General features: G+C 37.7%; 2 pseudogenes; both read left to right on the top strand.

Annotated features, from left to right (window-relative positions):
• The window catches only part of LOC109062242, a 995,865-nt pseudogene that overhangs the window by 335,891 nt on the left and 647,713 nt on the right, over window positions 1-12,261 (top strand).
• Window positions 1-12,261, top strand: part of LOC109068206 — a 29,240-nt pseudogene that overhangs the window by 2,697 nt on the left and 14,282 nt on the right.

Below are 12,261 nucleotides of genomic sequence, written 5' to 3' on the forward strand. Positions count from 1 at the left end.
TTCTTCATTCTATTTCTTTTTATTTATTTATTTTCATTTAACTAAAACCTCTAAGAATGAAAATACCTGCATGCTCAATAGTAAGTAAATAAATAAACAAACAATCATGGGTGTAGCCGGAGTACACATGATAATTATTTAAATAAGCAGGGATGATATTTTAAAAAGAATATCAATTTCATGAAGTATCAAGGACTTTTCTCAGGGTTAATCCATTTTGACCTAATCAATATGGTGCCTATTCATAAAATATATATATTTTACATATTTACAAAGTATAGCATGCAAATATGTTTATGTACATTTATAAAACTGCAGTTCTCCTTGAAGGCTACTTATACGTAAAACTGCTTAAGTAAGGTTCACCCAAAAATGGAAATTGTGTCATCATTTTGTCATATTCAAGTTGGCAAACCTATGAGATTCTTTCTTCTGTGGAGCACAAAAAAAGGTATTTTGCAGAATGTTGGGTAACCAAACAGTTAATGTGTAATTTTCTTCCAGGTATACCTTTTATTTTATATAGATGTAATATTTTCTTCATTCTATTCTATTCTATTCTATTCTATTTATTTATTTATTTATTATTTATTTTATAATTTATTTTATAATCATTGAACTTTTTGATACACAATACCCTGTTGGGGGAAACTTAATAGCTGTACTTTGTTCTGCACTTTGTCCTGCATGGTGTCTGTAATGAGGGTGAGGCAGAGGCTGTGTTAGAATCTATTTGTAGAAGTTTAATGAACAAACAGTTCAACAATCCAAAATGTGGGGGCAGAAATCAGAGTCGTGGTCACAGGCAAACTACTAGAAGTCAAAATCATAGTAATCAGTCCCGACCAGCAAACAAGCATGAGAGAAATCCAAAAGGCAAAAATCCAGAGAAACAGGCGATAAATCATACACATAGCAAAACAAAACAAGACAATGGAAGCGCTCAGTAAGGCAGTGGAACTTGCAATACTTCGCAAAAAGCCTGTTTGGCCTGGCCATGCTTAAATAGCTGCCAAACAGGAAGTGATCACACAGAAGCAGCAGAGGGGAGAGTGGTACCAGTCAGAACTCAGCGAGGGCTCCCTCTGCTGGTGTGGCATTACAGAATCCCCCAACCCCACCCCAGGAGCGCCTCCTGGCACTCGACGAGGACGTCCCCCATGGTCGTGGTGCTGGACAATTGAGTCTGACTCGATAAAAGTCTTCGGTAAGTAATGGATCCAGGATGTCATTGGCGGCAACCCATGATCTTTCTTCCATCAGGTCCATAGCCCCTCCCAGTCCACCAGATATTGGAGCTGACATCTTGAATCCAGCAACTCGTTCACCTTGTATCCTGGAGATCCATCTATATCCAGCGGTTGCTCTTGGTTTCTCAGCATTGGTGTCAGCATCCAGGTGGATCGGTTTGGGGAGCTAGACATGGAAGGAGGGAGAAATCTGGTAATTAGTAGGAATCTCAAGCTGGTACGTGACCTCATTAATATGTTTGATTATTTTAAATGGACCAACATACCTGGGACTGGGCTTCCTGCTCGGTAGCCGCAGCTTGAGGTCCCTTGAAGAAAGCCAGATCCGTTTTGTCCTGGTTGGTAGAGAGGGTGTGGGCAATGATGGCTGTTGGCCTGGAACTCTTGTGTTCTGACAGCTCTCTGTAGACGGACATGGGCACTGTCCCACCACCCTCATCTCTCACTGCGTCTGATCTAGTCATCAACTGCAGGTACAGATAAGAGATCACCTGACCATGGGAACAATGGGGTTGGTATCCCCAACATGCATTGGAAAGGGGTCATATGCCAGTGGAGGAATGAGTTAGGGAGTTTTGAGCATACTCAGCCCATGGAAGGAAATCTGCCCACCGATTCTGTGTTCACGAATACAATAAGTTCTAAGATACCTGGCAATCTCTTGGTTGAACCTTTCCACTTAGTCATTTGACTGAGCATACGGCATGACCAAGTACTTATAGTGCACCCTAGTGGTGAAGTTTTCTATTCATCACCTTCACGAATCCTGATCAGGTTGTATGCACTTCTGAGGTCGAGCTTTGTATAGATCCTGGCCTCACGTAGTTGTTCCAGGTGCTGAAGGAACCAGTGGAAGGGGGAAGCGGAACTTGACAGTCACGTTATTTAAACCACTGTATTCTATACACGGCCGTAAGCCTCCATCTTTCTTTTCCACAAAGAAAAATCCTGCGGCAGCTGGTGAAGTGGAGGGCCGGACAAATCCAGAGTTTCATAGCTTCTTCTATGTACTCTTCAATGGCTTGAGTCTCGTTGCATGACAGAGGTAGAATTTACTTATATGAAACCATGGCACTGGGTAACAAGTCAATAGCGCAGTCCCCATGGTCGGTGAGGTGGTAACTGTGTGGCCTTGATTTTACTAAAAACTTCACTGAATTCCTCATAACAGGAGAGAATCTTAGTAGTTTGAGTAGTGTTTTGGGCTTTCTGTGCTTGCCGTCAAACAGGGCTTGATTATGGGGGATTGTATGCACTGGGTTTGGCAGAATTTATACCAATGGGATAGCTCACCATGATTCCAGGAAAAGATTTGGGTCATGAACAAATACCAGGGGTAGCCAAGGATAATTTCATGTCTGGGAGAGTCAGTGACGTAGAAGGAAATGAACCTCTTGATGGAATTGTCCAATATGGAGTTGAAGTGTTTGTGTTTGCGGGTTGATGCCATCACCTATGGGTTATATTGTTAACAGCACTGATCTCTTGATGGGTGGCATACAGGGTTGATGGGAATGTTGAATTTGTTAATGATGTCCTTGTGGTCGAGATTCAGAGTTGATCAGTGCTGTTAAATCCATGAAAGTACTTTCAGTAGATAGCAGAGCAGAAAAAACGTCAATGATTTGTAAGGAAGAAAGAAAATTGAAAACACTCTCACGGGTAGTAATCTTTGGTGTTCCCTCCGGGCTTTGTGTGGGTATCCTACGCTGTGGTGGCCTGTTTCACACCGCAGTAGTAGCACAGATTGAGTTGACGTCGTTGAGTTCTTTCCTCTTCAGTGAGTCTTGAGAAACCTAGTTGCATGGTCTCCTGGCTAGCGCATTGACAAAAAAAAAAATGGGTAGAGGAACATGGTAGAGCTGGTGTGTGGGAATGAGCGCTGGCCTGTGATGGTTGGACAAATTTTCTCTTGGGAGCATTCCTCATGAGGTTATCGATCTTAATAGCAAGAGTTATATATTCAGTAAATGAACAGTTCTCACCCTTGCAAACCAGTTCAGTCTGTAGATCGATGTTCAAGCTTTGTCGGTACACAGCCTTTAAAGAGATGTCATTCCAGCCACTTTGAGCGGCAAGCGTTCTAAATTTGATAGCATAATCTGCAGCGGTGAGGTTGCCTTAAGACATATACTCAAACACCTCTCGTAATTGTTTGACAAAGTAATCACAGAAGGTAAGCAACAAAGGGTCAGTCTCCCAGAATGCTGCAGCCCAATCATTCGCTTTACCAGAAAGCAGTGACATCGGAAAAGCAATCAAAAAAAGACAATGGAAACGGCAGCGGATCCTGGCAATACTTCGCAAGGGCCTGTTTGGCCTGGCCATGCTTAAATGGCTGCCAAGCAGGAAGTGATCACAGAAGCAGCAGAGGGAGTGGTACCAGTCAGAGCTCGGGCGAGGGCTCCCTCTGCTGGTGTGGCATTACAGTTCCACCACTTTAAGACAAATGGATTTGTTGTGTTTTCATATTCAAGAGATTATAAGCTAGATGCAACTTTTTTGGGGTTTGCATCAAATGTTTTTTGACTTTTATGCATAATAAATTTATGTATAAAGATTGATCTGTTGAAAGCAGTTATTTTGAGTTAGATGCCAAAAGCTCTCCTCCTATTCAAATTTGACATTGAAGTGGTGCATACAACATATTTGTATATGCAAATACGTGGATTCAAATACAATTTTTCAAGAAGGAAAACAAAAACCTAGGAAAAATAAATGCAGAACATGTTCACTTAGGAAACTATTAACATGACTATATGTATGAAACCATTCAGAAAAATTTGGGCACAAATGGGTTAATGTTTTTCTTTTTATTAATCATCTTATTAATCATGTTAGAATCTCAAACAGTGTAATCTTTTAAACATCTAAAGTGAAATCTGATGCTTCTTTCTCAGCTCGTCTGCCTGTTCCTGTCATCAGTAACTCTTCAAACTGTTCATCATCATCATCACAGCAGAATTGTTCATTGGTGTGTTCAGTGGTGAATGTGGGTCATGTGACTCTCTCCTGGTACAAAGGAAACAGTTCATTGTCCAGCATCAGTGTGTCTGATCTCAGCATCAGTCTCTCTCTACCTCTGGAGGTGGAATATCAGGATAAAAACAGCTACAGCTGTGTGATCAACAATCCCATCAGCAACCAGACCACACATCTGGACATCACTCAACTCTGTCAACCATGTTCAGGTACAGCAGCGCTGACATTAGTGATCATTTACAGACCTGATGTCTCTCTCTCTTTTTTTATAGATCAAACTGACACAACCACTCACATTACTCTCTCTCTCTCTCTCATCTCTCTCTCTCTCTCTCTAGCTGTTACAGAACATTCTCCTTCACAATCTCCAGATTCAGTGTCTCCTATATTGCTGGTTTCTGCTGTTGCTGGATCCCTGTTGATTGTAGCTGCAGTCGGGATATTTTGCATCTGCAGGAAACACAAGTAAACCTATCAAGAAGGCAAGTGGTACAAACAAGTGTTATTACAAATTACTCACACAAAACACAATTCTGTATTTCTCAAAACTGCATCAAGACACACTATAAACACAAAAATGCTAATCTAAATTATTTCAATAATAATAATAATAATAATAATAATAATAATAATAATAATAATAAGCATTCCCAACACTTTATGACCATACTTCAACACCTTTAAAGATCCAGCTCTCTACTGGTGTTCAAATTAACATTTCTATGTTAACGTTTCACTTGAGCTTCAAAGAATATTAGATTTCACCATACAAAAATACAGCTAATTACTTTTATTAAAAGTTCCTCTGGGTTTGATTTTTAAACTTGTTTATTGAATTAACTGAAATATTTATGAATGAACTTTTTGACTGTAGCTGATTACTGGATAACTTATTTATACAAAATATGGTCAATATTATAATCAAAATTGTTTAAAGTTACAATATTCTATTCTTTTCCTATTGTGATGTATATCCAAGTGAAAACAGTTTCGGGAACAAAAACAAATGTAGGGTGCTATAACATGTTGTAATAAAAACTACATAAGATCTAGATAAGACTGAGTTTTAGTATTTTTAATTCTTCTGTCATTTCTGTTTAAAACAGCTGAGATGCATCCAGAAGAGATCACATACGCTGATCCAAAGTTCTACAAAATAAATGCACAGACATTGTTAAGTTAATTAATTAATAATTTATGTTATGCATCTCTGCATGATTTTATCAGTCAGATTTATAGTTGTGTGCTTGTATGTGATGGATCATTTTACAAACACAAACAAAACGATACCATATGTTATTTATGAAAATGATAGGACCATTATTTAAGAAACACTGACTCATAGCACATAATATTCAAGACACTCATTGCACCATGACAACTAAAGAATAACAGATCAACAGGTCCATTTAAAGAACATTAGTTCATATTTCCATAGTGCTCAAGATGAGCAAGTGATGTAGTACTTCCTGTGTCAGCTGATGACATCACTGTCCAGCATTTTTAATAAACAACCTCAGAGCCTCAAACTTTCTGAAGCAACTGAAAAACACTGAAAAAAAAGAAAGAAAAAAAGCTAGATCTCTAAACATAATCAACACAAATCAAAAGTCAACCCAACTTTATAATAATGGTGCATTTAAAGAAAATCAGAATATATTTTTCATGATATCAAAATATTTGATACTTGGGTTCTGGCCATCTCTAAATGCTTTATTTCTGTAATTTTTGTCATCAATGTCCACTGTAATATAATTTGTTTAAATATTTACATGCCTAAGTTATTTGTATCAATGAGATATCAAAATATTTGATGCTGTTTCCAAAGAAGCTGGACCTGATCAATGTAATTAGAACTGACCTCAAACATAATCTCATTAATTGTTCAGGTTTCAAATGTTTTATCATTATTATTATTTCTTGTGTTTTTTACAGAATGTTACAGAGGATGAAGTGGTGTATGCAGGGGTTGTCACTAGAAGATGATCAAACTTCTTCACACAGTGCAGAATCCAGCTGTGAGATCACTTTAAACAGCAAACCATTTTTCAGTCTTTTAGTTTCACCAAGTACAACATGTTCCTGGATCAACATCCTTGTTGATCCTGGAACAACATTCCAATCAACCAATCAGAATTGAGGGATAACTTTTCAGGAAATATCTGTTTTAGGCTTACAATCAGAGTTAGGTACTTCTACACTCTTGTTAATTATCTATCATTTCACACTGATTTTAGGAATAAGTTATAGGTTAGGGTTAGGTTTAGGGGTAAGGATTGGGTAAAATTTATATTTTTGGGCAATAATGTTTGATCCAGGATCATCAAAAGATGATAATCCAGGAACATGTCTTACTTGACAAAATCAAAGCAATACAATTACTGTAAACTATAAAAAGATAAATATATTTGTAGTCCCGCATGAAAGCTGAGACTTTTTTGTTTCATATGAAAAGCTACTGTCGTGTCTGTTGGCACATTGTCAGTGTACTCTTTGTCATGCAATGTTTTTTACACTGCACGAAAAACTGGACATGTGGTGTGAAAAGATGTGAAGTGAGAAAATTAAAATCTGCGACTCTGCAGATAAAAAAAGCAGTCATTTCCAGAGAAGCAGATTTCATTTCCAAGAAATAAAATCTTGATATCAAACCTTTATTTTAAGTTTTTGTCTGAAAATATCTTTGCATATATATGTGATGGCAAAAAAAAAGAGAAAATTACTTCAGAAAAAGGTGGATTCAAACCTGGTCGATCACACAAAAACTACTGCCCAGCAAACACAGAAAGTTTCCCTTACATTAGTTTTTGGTTCCCGTTTGGTTATTTTTTTTGGGAACCAAATACTTACGTTAGAGGAACATTCTTTTAGGTTATTTTTTTCAACCATAAAATAATGTTCCCAGAATGTTGCAGGGTGGTTATTTTTAAAATAACCCTAAAAATAACTTACACAGAACATTCCTTTATTGTTATTCTCAGTTTATTTTTTATAACCCTGTAAACTATCTTTCCAATGAAAACATTGCAGATGTTAGTATAATGACTTATAAAGAGCCCTGAAACTTGTTTAATGCAGCATTTATTAAAATACAGGAATTGGATCAATCAAAACGCGACTTTAATTATAATATTAAGCCAGAGTAAAGCATAGAGTGATAACTGAAATCCTAAATTTGTGGGTTTGTTTCATCTTTATTTTCCGGGACGCCTCTGATCTTCATGCGCTTCTCCAGCACACACTTTCACATGTCTTCCACAGAGTCGCGCGCTCGCTGAATAAAAAAAATGTATGGTCTTTTTTCGTTTTTCATTTTAAATCCAATACCACATGAACAGCTTCTTCTGTATCAGCCGCATCACAAGGAATTGTTGAATAAAGTCGTTATTTTTGTTTTCTTTCCTTACAAAAAGTTTTCATGTCACTTCATATAACCCAGATTGCCCGTCTGATGGCAGATGGAGTATGACTTCCATACCTTTTCTGGACCTTGACACTGTTATTTACTTGGCAGTCTATGGGACAGTCACAGGCCTCCCCTGTTTTCATCCAAAATATCTTAAATTGTGTTCCGAAGACGAACTAAGCTCTTACGGGTCTGGAACGACATGAGGGTAAGTGATTAATGACAAAATTTTTCATTTTGGGGAGGAGTATCCCTTTAAAGGGGTCATATGATGCGATTTCAAATATTCCTTTCTCTTTGGGTGTTGCAAGCTCTTGGTGCATAAAGAAGATCTGTAAAGTTGCAAAGACTGAAGTCTCAAATCCAAAGAGATATTCTTTATAAAAGTTGAGACTCTGTCACGGCTCGTTCTAACATCTCTACGTCAGTATGCCGCCCAAATGTTCATGCACAGAAAGGAGGCCTACCTTTTTTCTTGTTGTAGTATTGTTGTTGCTGCCGCCGCCATGTCGTATAGACGCTGCTGTGTGTTTCTCACTGTGAAAGTGAAACTACTTTATTTGACCTTCCAAAAGAGGATTATATACGCTTAGTCATGCCTGGAGCTGATCCGTGCTGGTCGCTGAGGAAATACATCAACTCTGCGCTGTGGATCTCTGAATCGGCTTTCACCGTGGACGAGGCAGAGTCCAGCCCGGGGTCATCACATGTGGTTGCCACAAGCACAAAGTACACTCCTTCGCAGAACCTGCCTCAAGCCGCCCGCCTCTTTTTACTCAAGCCAGCCTCTGCTCACTCAAGACGGCTCACTCAAGGCCGCGGTGTGTGACACTGTTTTGTTGAGAAAGCGAAACTACTTTTGTTTGGCCTTCCAAAAGAAGGCACGACTAGAAATCATGTCATCTCATGTTTATAATGGGTTTTATGTTTATGTCTCATCGATCCTGCTGGACAGGGCATCACAATATTTTAAGGGGCGTAACATTTCTGTCACACGCTTGAGGCATTCGGCCAATCACAACTGGCCAATCACAGCACACCTCGCTTTTCAGATTGATGAGCTTGAGATGAACCTTGTCAAAATTTACGTGTTTCAGAAGGTACGGCATAGAGGAGAAACATTAATGTACAGTATGTGGAAAATTATCTGTTTTTTTTTAACCTTAAACCACATAAACACATTCCATTACACCAAATACACAAAATAATGTTCTTTTTAACAGCATCATATGACCCCTTTAAGCATATATATTTTTAAACATTAAAAATAAAACTAAATATTATCTTATTATATCCTACAGCCAAATTGATTTCACTATGCTGTACAAAGATTAACTAAATTGGTCAAAAATGAATATCAGTAAGTAATGAGATTATTTCTTTTTAGTATCTCAGGTATTGCTATTAAACGTAAATAATCAGATTGGGTATTTTTTATATTTTTGGTATTGTTATTGAATGTTTCAGAAACAAATCCTTTCAAAATTAATGTGAAAATAGCTTGTATTATAGCGAACAAAATTAAATTACACTATAGAACTGTGTCTAATAATGCCCTAAACCATGTATGGTTTGCCTCTCTCTCTCTCTCTCTCTCTCTCTCTCTCTCTCTCTCTCTCTCATACACACACACACACACACACACACACACACACACACACACATTATTTTACAAGGTCATCTACAGGAAAAAAAAAAAACAACAACAAAAAAAACATCTGTAGTTGTAGGCTATAGAAGCCACGATATAAAGAGCGCTAAAAATCAGGCCACTATTCCTAAATCGCTCTGAATACTTTAAAATGCCAATTAATACAATTTTAGAAAAAAATAGCATAATTAAATGAAATAGACTAAACAAAGTTTTTAAAACTATAAAACCGACTTACCGTCAACGAGCAAAGCAAATAGTTTTAATCCTCAAAGACCGACACAGCTGTCTGCGGCTTAAAATTCCTATTGTTCTTTAATCTTTAATACTTTTGAACCCGCTAATGCTATCTGAATGCTGTGCTGAAAAGTGTCGTAAAGTGAAGATTCTCCGCTTTTCGGAGATATCTCACTTGTGCTGCGTCCGAAATCGTGTACTATGTGAGTAGGTACTACATTTAAATTAGACCGTACTTCACGACCGTTAAAAAAGTATGTTGTATATAGTATGTAAATACGGGGTAGTATGAATGGAGTCCGGACGTACTACATGCACCATATTGGAAATGTCACGTGACATACGCTGTCAACAAAAGGCGGGAAGGAAGTCGACGGGAAGTTGAAGTCGGCCGCGTGCCGCCATCTTGTAGCAGAACTTCACTTGCGTTAGCATCCCATTGACTCCCATTCATTTTGGCGTCACTTTGACAGAGAATAACTTTACATCTGAGGCGTTTAAAGACTCAATTTGTCCATTATTTATTTCTAAAGATACACGACAATGTATTAAGGGCTCCATTACCTTCTATGTTACATTATGGCCCCGTAGAAACAGTTTTTTGTAAAAATAGGCTAACGATTGCGTCATAACCACTCGACTCTTTGTCGCACAGTAGAGAAATTACCGTACAGACAGGAGGAGAAGCTCGCAGGCAATCGGGAGACGTCAAGAGATATGGCGTACTGGCGTCACATTTTAAAATACTATACAAAATAATTAAACAGAATACTTACTCCTGCTCACTCACGCAAAAGAACCCCCCCGCTCAAGCTCGCCGTCTCTGCAAGATTAACGATGGCAGTTTGCACGCACAGCTACTAGAAGATTTATATCTGTCAGACAGGTTGCTGACGTCATCAAGCTTAGGTTGAGTCTGCGCGTCAGAAACGGAAGTTCTAAAAATCGCTAAAAATGGGCTTGACTTGTCTCAATTGAGTTCCAATGGGGTCGCGTGTGTCCATTTCTTTTACTGTCTATGGTCAACAGAGCACGTCACGTGACATACGCTATCACAACAGTGAAAATTTAAAGAGCCCATTCCACTGACTGCACCAACTGCGAGCGATGTTTTTAGTTCTGCTTTCTGCATTCATCTGCGTTTTTTACGTCGTTCGAGCTCACAATCCAGAGGAGGCGTTGGTCAGCTACTCGCAGATCACGCCTTCGTTGAGAGCTTTTACAGAATTTCTCAAATAACGTAAGTATCATCATTTATTTAGCTAATTTTCAAATATAACAATGACAACTCCTCCCCCGTGGCATCATGGGATAGTAAAGTGTCCACCGTATGCGCACTTCGGAATCTTGCCGGAAGTAGTAGGTCATCGGGGTACTTTTCGCCTACTTTCGAATTCTATGATTTCCGACATATTTCTCTGCTCGCGTACTGTTTTTCGCATACTATATAGTAGGGAAGTATTCGATTTCGGACACAGCCTTGTTTTTATTTGGATATTCAGAGGCTCCGTAGTGTACGTGATTATGTCATCACATTTCGACAACATTGATTCGTCAGAAGAAACCAATGCATTTCGTTCCTCTGAGCCAAACAGAAACGATTGTTGATGCTTAGTCCCACCCCCTTGCCCAGATTGGTTCAAACTGTCCCATATTCAACCAATAAAAAATAATGGTCTTTGAACCACCAATTAGGATTTTCATTGGAAATTTGAAAAACTCAAAGTAAAAGTCAAAGTAAAGTCTGCCGTGCGTGTGTGAAAACAAACACAAAATAACACATTTGAATGAGAGAAAAAAGCCCAGAAAAACACACGACTGAGTACTTTGACATAAAACAAAGCAAAAACAAAGATGAAAGAGCGGTACATACCGGATAAAAGCACTGGAATTTATCTCTTGTGTATTTAAAATCGATTCCGACGCAGAGTACAGCCAGCGGATCCATCATTTATATTATGTAAATAATTCTTATATAGTTCATAAAGATAATTAGCACAATTTTTCTGTTGCACTCTGTATATTTCTCACTCATTTTGTGTGTAGTTTGTGAATCATTTGCACTGTTTGTATTTTTGTTGCAGAAGACAATTTGTGCAACTGTTTTCACTAAATAGCTGTACGTTGTTTTTCACTAAAAATCACATTTAAAAAATACCTAAATCAAAATTAGAGACATCTATATCGTGCGTAAACTAAATGGACCTGTTTTTCACTAAAAAGTGCCTATTTTTTTTTTTTTTTTTTTTTTGAGACATCTATATTGTTAGTAAACAAAATAGGCCTGTTTTTCCACTGAAAAGCTCTGATAACAATATTGTTATAAATGGCTATAACTTGCTCGGGGAATGTTATATGTAGACAAATTTTATTTGGAAGTGTAAAAACACCCAGATACAACTTTTTTAAAAGAAAAAGAAAAAAAAAACTAACAACAACAACAAAAAAACTTCTGTTTGAGTGCAAAGTAAAAACAAAAAAAAACAAACAAACAAAAAAACATCAAATTGTTGCTTGCATTTATTTATTTATATTTTGGAAATTACTTCATTCTTAGAGAAAATAAAAGGAAAATTGGGACTTCAGCTAGACTTTAACTTCAAGTTCTCCTGTTTATAATGATATATGACACTTGATGCTGACTGCTAGAATAGGTCTTAAAAAACAAAGAAAAGTGCAAGCATGTCAGGTGCCCCAAAAAATTTTCTAGGTCTTTAAGGGTTAACTGATGTTCC

The sequence above is a fragment of the Cyprinus carpio genome, chromosome B22 (assembly GCF_018340385.1).
Source record: "Cyprinus carpio isolate SPL01 chromosome B22, ASM1834038v1, whole genome shotgun sequence".
In the NCBI taxonomy this organism is placed as follows: Eukaryota; Metazoa; Chordata; class Actinopteri; order Cypriniformes; family Cyprinidae; genus Cyprinus; species Cyprinus carpio.